Raw genomic sequence first — 9,086 nt, forward strand, 5'->3', positions numbered from 1 at the left:
GATGGACAGGCAGGAAGGAGCCTTTCCGAAGGGCTTTAATTATGATTTTTCAAGTGTTTTGCCAATGCTGTTTTTATTATTTTTTTCCTCCATTCCTCTCCCCACCCTCAACATCTGGGTGTTATTCGTATCTTCAAATGCACAAATTGCCTGCCTTGCCAACGGCCTTCCTTGTTTCTCGAACCCATAAAAGTGACAATATTTGCAAAACATTTTTGTTTCTTTCCAAAATAAACCAAACAAATCCAGACAAATCCATTCAGCCCCTTCCATGCAGGGGCTGCTCCTAACTGAGGCTCTTGGTTGGAGGCTGGAGCAGATGGAGGGCCCCACCGCAGGGGGTCTCACTCCAGTTCCCATGATGCACAGCCCTGGCTGGCTGTGGACGATGGGCACCGTGGCCCAGCAGCTGAGCCATTTTTTTCCCCCCCACTTCTTTCCATCGCTTTTTTTTGTTTTTGTTTTTGTTCCGTCTCCCCTTCCTCAATTTACACCCGTTGCTAACTTCAAAAGTTAATAAATTGTCAAAGAAAGGGGGGGAAAAAAACCACATAAATGAGAACACTAGAGGACAAGGCGCATGCGCGCGTGCAGGGAGATGAAGGGGCGGAGCCCGAGGAGGATCTTCTCCTCCCCCCCCCACCCGCGGCGCGAGGCCTCCAGGAAATCGACCAACCACCTTCCAGCAGGGGCGTGGCCGGCCGCCGCCAGCGTGAGGCGGAAGGGAGGAAAAAAAAAAAAAAAGGCGTGACTTGGAGCGGCTCGGAACGCTGGCGACGTCAGGAGGGGCGTGGCCGGTATATAAGCGGCGGGCGTGGCTGTCTCCGCCTCAGTTGCGCCGGGGCGTCGCGGCGGAGATGAGCGCCGCGTTCGGTCTGTGCACGTTGGTGCAGCTGCAGCCGGGGGACGAGCGGCCGGTAAGCGAGCATGTGCGTCTTAATTTTAGCAATTGCATATTTTTTTTTTTTTTGCAATTGCTAAGAGAATCTTTGCTTTGGGTTTGAAAAGCGCCGAAGCGAGCGCCGTCTTTTGCAAAGTCCTGGGAAGTGACGTGCATCAGATAATGAAGTAGTAGAGCACAGAAAAAAAGACCTTTTGCAATGTCTGTCTACATCTATTGCAATGTGTGCCTTGCGACGTTTAGTGACGGCTCAAAAGCGGGCCAAAAGTCGGATTTCATTTTATTTAAGCAAGCTTTAGCCAGCTGCCACCTTCCTTTGAGTTATGTGCCTGCAGTGCAGCGTGGAGAGCCGCCAAAGGGGACCCATTTCCTGGGTGGATCCAGGCGGGGAATCCGGTGCCTTTTCCTCGCGAAGAACCCCGGAAGGGGGAAGCAAGGGCCCGTGTCGGGGGCTCGGGGTACCCCTGACCATGTGCAGAGTTCCTTCTCCTCCCGGGAGAGGAGAGGTTTTGCGTGAGGACTCCCACATCCCTGAGCCTTGAGCGAGCTTGTTTGGTCGCGGTGACTTATGGTGGATGGATTTTTCTGCTTGCACCCCCCATCTTCCCAGCACAAAAGTTGCATTTTTTCTCCTTGGAATTGACCCCCCTCCCCAGAAATTGCATCGCGGTTTAGGATAGGCTTCGTCCCGTGTTCCTTGATCCCCAAAGTCTGCCCTGGAAATTGCATGATGGAAACCTTTGCTGAGGATGTTAAAGAGACCCACACAAAAAAAAAAGCACAAAAGTGGATTTTATTTCATATGTACTTAAATGCTGCTTCTCTTTTCCTTTCAGCATCGATTCTGGATTCAAATTCATCTGGATCCTGAATCTGGTGGTGAAGCCACTGGAGGGGGGGGGGTTAGGAACGTGACCCTGTGTAGGTTCACTTTTGCAGTCTTAAAATGGGAAAAGAATTCGGAATAAACTGCGATGGATGCCTTGCTCAACCAGGTCTCCATGGCAGGCATGGATGTGCCGCAGCTGTCTTTTTACATAACATCTGAGAATCTGTGTGTGTTTGTATGTGTACATTTCCAAGCAGGGTGTGTGCAGATAAAACTCGGGTCGGTCCCTGGCATGGTTTGGAAAATTGAGGAGTTGTGTGGTTGAATTTCATTGAATTATATATATCCCTTTCGGTTCGGTAGGTCTGGAGAGCAAATGCCTGGATCTTTTTGGAAATTTATTTTTATTTTATTTTATCATATCTACGACCCTCCCCATCTCCCTTTCAGAGGGACTCTGGACGGTGTCAAATAAAATAACTCCCGAATAAGACCCTGATGGGCGTACGCCAGGCAAAATGTTAGATGTAGCCAAACTCTATAAATTAAAGATAGCTCTTTTGGTGCAGTTACAAATCATTGAGATCTGTTAATTATCTTTTATCTGTCTGTGGTTCGTCAAATAATTTAATTGGGCCTGAATTATTTCAGAGGGGATTAAAAAAAAGAGATGGCACTCTTAAGCACATTTTGTATTAAAGATGGATCCCCCCCCCATGTATAAACACAGTGATTGCTCATTGACTCTTATAAACCATCCCTGTGTTTATCTCTCTTTTAGGATAAAAGGAAATAGCTTTTAAGGAACCCCCTAGATTGATGCTCAAAATACTGCAAAGTTTTGAGTCTTGCAACACTGCTTCTCAGATCACTGAGGGGGAAGGTTGCATATTAACCAGGTATCTGCAGTTTAAAAAGCCTGCCCTTAAATGGAAATTAGATGGAGTGCCTGGCTTTTACAGCCAGGGTGTCAGGTTGCCTCTTTCCTTGGAAGGACAAAGAAAAACAATTCTGAAAATAACAAAGATGATTAATTCTGAGGCTGCTACCTCACCAGGTGAAACTCACAGGTTCCCCGCCCGCCCGGCTCAGAGGGAAAATAATGACACATTTTGGGGTTGGGGGTCCAGGCCTCCGTCAGCTTGGGGTGAGGCAGAATTCGATGGATCCCAATTTCAGTTAGTCCTCGCCTTAACGACCTTCCTTGCCACAGTTCAGTAAAGCACTGCAGTCGTTAAAATTAGTATCAACAGCGGGGCCAAAATCCAATATTGGCTTTTCTGCTCAAAGTGGCTCCATTGATTAAATTTTTTCTCCCAGGGATAAAATAGTTTGCAGAACTCCACCCCTCCTTAAAACTGAGCTGATAAACACGCCGGTATCTGGATAGTGTCATCTCTTGAAAATGCAGTGGGTGTTGATGGTCTCTGTCTCTCCTTCCCCCCACAGCCATCTGCATTTTTCCCACCCGGATTCTTGGAATATTATTTCAAGCAAAAATCGGGGGCTCCAACTTTCTTAAAACCTGGCACAAAAATTTAGCTGACCTCCTTCCATTTTGCCCGCTCTTCTTTCTAGGTTTAATTGCAGACACCCCTTCCTCTTCTTTCCTCCACTCTTGAAGTAAAAAAGGACCTCTGAACATGCACAGAGTGTGTTTGCTCTTCTTTCGTGTTGGGTGCCTGACCCCCGCATCCAGGCTTGAAAATAAGAGTTTGTGGGTGGCCCAGTCCAATATCGCTGAGCTGTTTTTATAGACATAGTTTTGAAAGAAACTTAAGACAAAACTCTGAATAATCCAGCTTGTTACAGGCCAAAATTATTAGCTGTAATTAGGAGACGAGAAAGAGCGACTTAAAAAAAGAATGAGGTGATGAGTTACAGCTTTCAACAGTGTTGGATAGGTTTTTTTTTTTAATACCTGCCATCTTGCAGAGATGTTCAGCCTGGATTTGGTGTGCCTGGCTGAGGAATTCTGGGAGTTGAAGTCCACAAGTCATAAAAGGGCCAAATTTGAAGGCCCCTGGTCTAAGGTCTCCTGTCTTGAACCAAGGGGTTAGACTAGAAGACCTCTAAGGTCTCTTCCAGCCCTATGGTTCTATCTTGAGTTGCATTTGAGTTGATTTTTTCTGCTCCTGGTTTGGAGCAAAGGAACCATTTTCATATCTCCTAGACCTGGCTAATTTTATTTATTTCTTTCTCAGCAGATAGACTTCCCAGTGTATTTATTTATCCATCATACTTATGTTGCTCAGTCACTCGAGGCTTTCAAAAACAGTCCAGAATGGTCTACTCTAGGGTCTCCTGGTTGAGCAGGGGGTTGGAGTAGAAGACCTCCAAGGTCCCCTCCAACTCTTGTTATTCTGCGTTCTATGCTCGTGGGGTCCAATTAAGATAGCCTTTATCGTCATTTTTCTGCACACGCAACAGCAGTGAATGACAAACCATGGAGGTTTGGATCTGGCTTATGTTGAGTGGAAACTTCTGCTAATTTTCTCTAGAAGGTCCTCTTTGACGTTAAGGCCGCCTAACAAAGGATCCAGGCGTATTTTTGATTCTTCCTGGAACCCAACGAAATAAAAAAGGCCTAATTGTCTCGACTTAATGTGTTCTTGGATGCTGTCGGACTTTCTTCTTTTCTCGGCACCCGGTCAAAGTCTTGCCAAAACGGAGCAGTTGGGTTTTCACGGAAGGTCAGACGGGAAGAAAAATGACTTAACAAAGCTCACTACACACCAGAACAGCTCCTAGTTGGGGGGGGGTTGTTGCCTGCGAATTGCTGTCGCTTGATCCTATCTTGAGTTGTAAATCGTAGACAACCGGGGTGTTTTGACAGCTCTGCCCCTTGTTGGAAAGCAAAGTTGTCTTGCAGGTTTTTGGAGAGCGGAGATTGCAACCCGGTGTGCACTTAGGCGAAAAGGGTGTGTGTGTGAAGTGAATCTGAAATGGCTCCTTGTGTTTTTGTGTGTGTGTGTGTGAAGGCCCTGTTTGCTATTGTCATTCGTCAGCTTGCTTTTTTCCAGATGTGTTGGACTGGAGACCTGGATCTCAGCTTGAATCTCTGGAGGAAAACAATTTATGAGAAGATGGCCAAGACAGCTTTTGTACTTTTGGGGGTACAGGGGGGGGGTGTCTCTCGTTGGCATCTTCGGGATGTTGCCAGTGGGAATTGACTGGGGAGAGATTTGCACTGGAAAGGAAGGAAGGAAGGAAAGGAAGGAAGGAAAGAAGCAAGGAAGGAAGAAAGAAAGAAAGAGAAGAAAGAAAGAGAAAGAGAGTTCAATTCACTAACCAGGTTAATGAAGCACCGTTCCTTGTTGCTCCGTGCGGCTAAAATGCGAAACAAGATGGTCAAACACCGATCAGATAAAGGGTGGAGCTTGGCAGAATGCTGGGCTTGCCTTATAGATTAGATTAGTTTGAACCCAGTTTTTGATGATCTGTGTTGCTGCAAACCTGGTTTGCTTTGAATTGTATTAAAAAGGTTCCCATGATAAAAATACAAGAAAGTGAAAAAGTTGGAAAGGAAAGGAAAGGAAGGAAGGAAGGAGAAAAAAGAAATGAAAGGAAGACAAAAGGAAGGAAGAAAAAGAAAGAAAGGCAGTGAAAGAGAGGGAAGGAAGGACTTTTTTGAGGGCAGTAATACCAAAAAACCATTCTCTCCTCGGCTGTTTGCTCCGTGTTTCAACCCATTTCTATGACAACAAACCTATTCTAATCCTCAAAACATAGGTTTTGTGTTTTTCCCCACCCCTAGTTTCCAGGCTAAAGTCCAGAAGTGGTTTCCGAGCAGACGGGAACTTTAATAAAACTTTGGACTCGTGCTGGGTGGGGATTCCATAGAAGTTTAGCGGAAGAATCACTGCTCTTCTCCCGCTTTGGCAGAGCAAACCAGACATTAGCGGTTAGGCCACAGACCGACTTCCCCTTTTTTGATCTCTTTGGTTAACGTAGGAAACCCTCAGTGGACCTACTCTTGGCTCAGCCTGCGGTGAATCAACCCTGCGGGCTGCATAATTTTCCGTGGGAGTATTTCCTAATGACCAAAGAACATTTATTTTTCTTTTAATGCTTGAGACAGAATCGTGTTTTTTTTTAATTAAAAGAACCTGCCTTTTTCCTCATTTTTTCACACCTCTATTGGAAGGATTTACCCCTAAATAATAAAACCTTACTAACTGGGCAGAAACGGCTTCTCTTAAATCAGCGTTGATCAAACGTGGGCCCTTTAAGAGTTGCGGACTTCAACTCCCACACCTGGCTGGGGAATTCTGGGAGTTGAAGTCTGCACCTCTTAAAGGGCCCACGCTTGAGAAACACGGACTTAACAAATGTCCGGGATTTATGGGCCCTTCTGGCTAAGAGTATCCGGCAGGGGAGCATGGGATCCTCCTGTGGCTGAAAATCTACCCTGTGTGTGTTATAAAACCAGGAAAAGTCTGCAAGGGATCAGCCCCCAAATTCCCAGGAATTCCCTTCTATTTTTCCAGGATTTGTTGACCCTGCTGTCCTGTATCAGATCAAGGCTTGGGGTCGGGGGCTTCCCCGGCTGCCCCCCACACACGCTTCTCCTCCTCTTCCTCCACCTTCTCTTTGCGGTGGGCTGCAATCCAACGTGGCAGGCAGCCGATAGGAGTGACTCACCTGTGCTTGCCAGATATTGGCTGGGTGCCTTTTCCACTCTCATATTTGGCAAGGTTGCGTTGTCCTGCGTGTTAACTTTTATTTGTTTGCCTGATGGCTTCTGGAGATACGGAGGCAGTGACGCCATTCGGGAAAGGTGTCAGTCCATTAGCCATGATGATAAGGAAAACTTGCCTTCGTCTCTGCCCGGCTCAAGCGTAGTTTTAAACGGGCAAAGGGATTTATTTTATTTTATTTTCATCCAGTGGTCAAAACACTTTATGGAAATCACCAAGGGGTCAGTCCCTGGTGTGGTTGACAATTGATGTGGCCCCGCAGAGGTCAACCCCCCTGCCAGAAACGACATCCCAAAGCCGATGAGGGGAAAGTTCTGTTCCAAAAAGGGTCCTTGAGCTGCGACCAAATTGTGCCTCAGATTTCTGTAGCTAAGAGACATTTGTTAAGTGAGTTTTGCTCCCTTTTACGACCTTTCTTGTCACTGTTAAGAGAATCAATGCAATTGATAAGTCAGTAACCCGGTTTGTTAGGCGAATGTGGCTTCCCCATTGACTTTGATGTCAGCAAAGGACATCATAAATGTGAGTCAGTGGGCTAGTGTCCGAATTTTGATCCCATAAGAGGATGCTGTGAAGGTCATGCGAAAAAATGGTCCCTTTTTTTCAATGCCATTGTAACTTCGAACGGTCACTAAACCAACGGTTGTAAGTTGAGGACCACCTGCAAATTAGCCATAATCCAGGGGAGGCAGGCCTCATAGGAAGCGGCCACATCATCCATGTTGGATGGGAACATCTGGCAGGAGAAACACCTGGCAGCTTATCTGCATAGGGAAATGAGGTTCCCACGCCTAATTTCAGCCCCAGCCTTATTTGCATATCATTTTTTATCTCGGTTCTCCTCCGTCTCCCCCACTGCTGGCGCTTTGCAAACGTCAGACTCTCTGCGACGGGAAGTTTTGCATTGTCTTCCTCTCGCCTCGATCCCAGTCCCAAAGAGGGATATATTTTCCCTTTCTGCTTAGAGACTCCCCCAGAGTGGGACGGCCAATAAATTAAAATAAATAACACATTTGCATAAGTATTAGCCAAACCGCCCTAATTGCCTCTCTTTCCATCTCCCCCTTTTACAGGACAGCGTCAAAGTTTTAAGACTGACCCTGCAGAATGACCTTCCGGGGGACCGGCCTGACCAAGTAAAGCAAAAGGTATGTGCCAACCAGCCCTGCGAGGTAGGCCAGCCCTTGTTTCTGCAGCGTCTGTTCTTTTCTCTCTCTTTTTTTGGAAGAATTTCAACAGCTGGAACGCCCGGCTTCTCAGTCTTCAGCGTGATCACTTTAAGGCTGGTGGACTTCGATTCCCAGCATTCTTCAGACCAGAGAATTCTGGGAGTTGAAGTCCACGAGTCTTAAAAGTGGCCAAGGTGGGTTGGGCATCCTTGGTCTAAAGAAAACCTGGGTGGTTTTGAGTTTCTTGCTCACTCCGACCTGGAGGGTGGGAGGGGAATGGGTGGATTTTGGGGTCTAGCTCTGCCCTCTTAACTCTTGCTCCGTGTCTTCTCGCCGCAGCCGGTGGGAAAAGCCTTCGCGATGGTGGCCAACCGGGCCACGAGCAGCCACGCCTTGACGTCCGAATGCATCAAGTCTAACGAGGGCGACGAGGAGATAATTAAGGTGAGAGGTTTTCCAGGAGATGCCCTCCCTCCCTCCCTTCTGTTGTGACTTTATAAACAGTCGCTAAATGAATCAAGTCGAGGACTACCTGCATTTAATTAAAAAAAAATTCAGGAAGAAAATATAGTTTTGTGTTTTTTTTGCCTCCTTCCTGGCTTCCAGCCGGCTCTTGAATTTTGCCTCCGGAGACCAGCAGCAAAAGACACATTTTTTGCAAGGATGGTTTTTGTGTGCTAAGCGGCCCAGGGTGCCGTTTGTTTTGCAGAACCGGTGCAGCCTGCTTTTTAGGGTGCTGAGGGTGTGTGTTTCAGTGTGTGTGTGTGTGTGTACATGTGTATTTTCAAGCTCCCTGCCTCCTCGTTTCCTAATCCCAGTTTTTGTGCACCGTTGTGGCACAGCCCAGGAAAGATCGGTCTTGCCTGGTCTGGCTTTTCCCCCCCTTTTCTCTCTCTCTCTCTCTCTCTCTCTCCAATGGGTGTTGTGGTTTCTCCTGTTGTGACTCAGGTGTACCTGAAAGCCCGGGCCGAAGACAGGGCGAAGAACGGCAACGGCCCCTCTCCGTTGACAAACGACAACTCTCATCCTGCAGAGGTGATTAACGCTTTTCGTCATGGCACCCCAGCCACCAAAATTGGGGAGAGGCCGGTTGCCAAAAGAAGCTGACGTTTTGGAAAAATCTGAATAGCCTCCCTTGGCTGCTTGGACCAGGTTTTCGAACTTTTCCTGCCCTGTTAGTTTAAAATAAAAAAAACAACACAAAATCCCCAGCACCCTGCTTGAGAGACTGAGCTGCAGCAGTAGAAAACCAGAACAAAACAGAATAAGAGAGCTGGGAGGGACCTTGGAGGTCTTCTAGTCCAGCCCCCTGCTCAAGCAGGAGACCCAATGCCATGGCTGTCCAGCCTCTTTTTGAAAACCTCCAGTGATGGCGCACCCACAACTTCTGGAGGCAGGCAGTTCCACTGGTTAATTGTCCTCAGTGTCAGGAAGTTTCTCCTTAGTTCCAGGTTGCTTCTCTCCTTGGTTAGTTTCCATTCATTGCT

At 47.2% G+C, this 9,086-nt stretch overlaps 1 long non-coding RNA gene across 1 annotated transcript; it reads left to right on the forward strand.

Annotated features, from left to right (window-relative positions):
• Positions 1 to 859: 859 nt before the first annotated feature.
• LOC107292917 lies at positions 860 to 8,628 on the forward strand. Its single transcript, XR_001549007.1, has 4 exons — positions 860 to 917; positions 7,504 to 7,578; positions 7,939 to 8,043; positions 8,548 to 8,628. It is a non-coding gene; the product is annotated as an uncharacterized LOC107292917 (long non-coding RNA).
• Positions 8,629 to 9,086: the final 458 nt, after the last annotated feature.

This window comes from Protobothrops mucrosquamatus, unplaced genomic scaffold (genome assembly GCF_001527695.2).
Source record: "Protobothrops mucrosquamatus isolate PMUCROS unplaced genomic scaffold, P.Mucros_1.0 scaffold1446, whole genome shotgun sequence".
NCBI lineage: Eukaryota > Metazoa > Chordata > Lepidosauria > Squamata > Viperidae > Protobothrops > Protobothrops mucrosquamatus.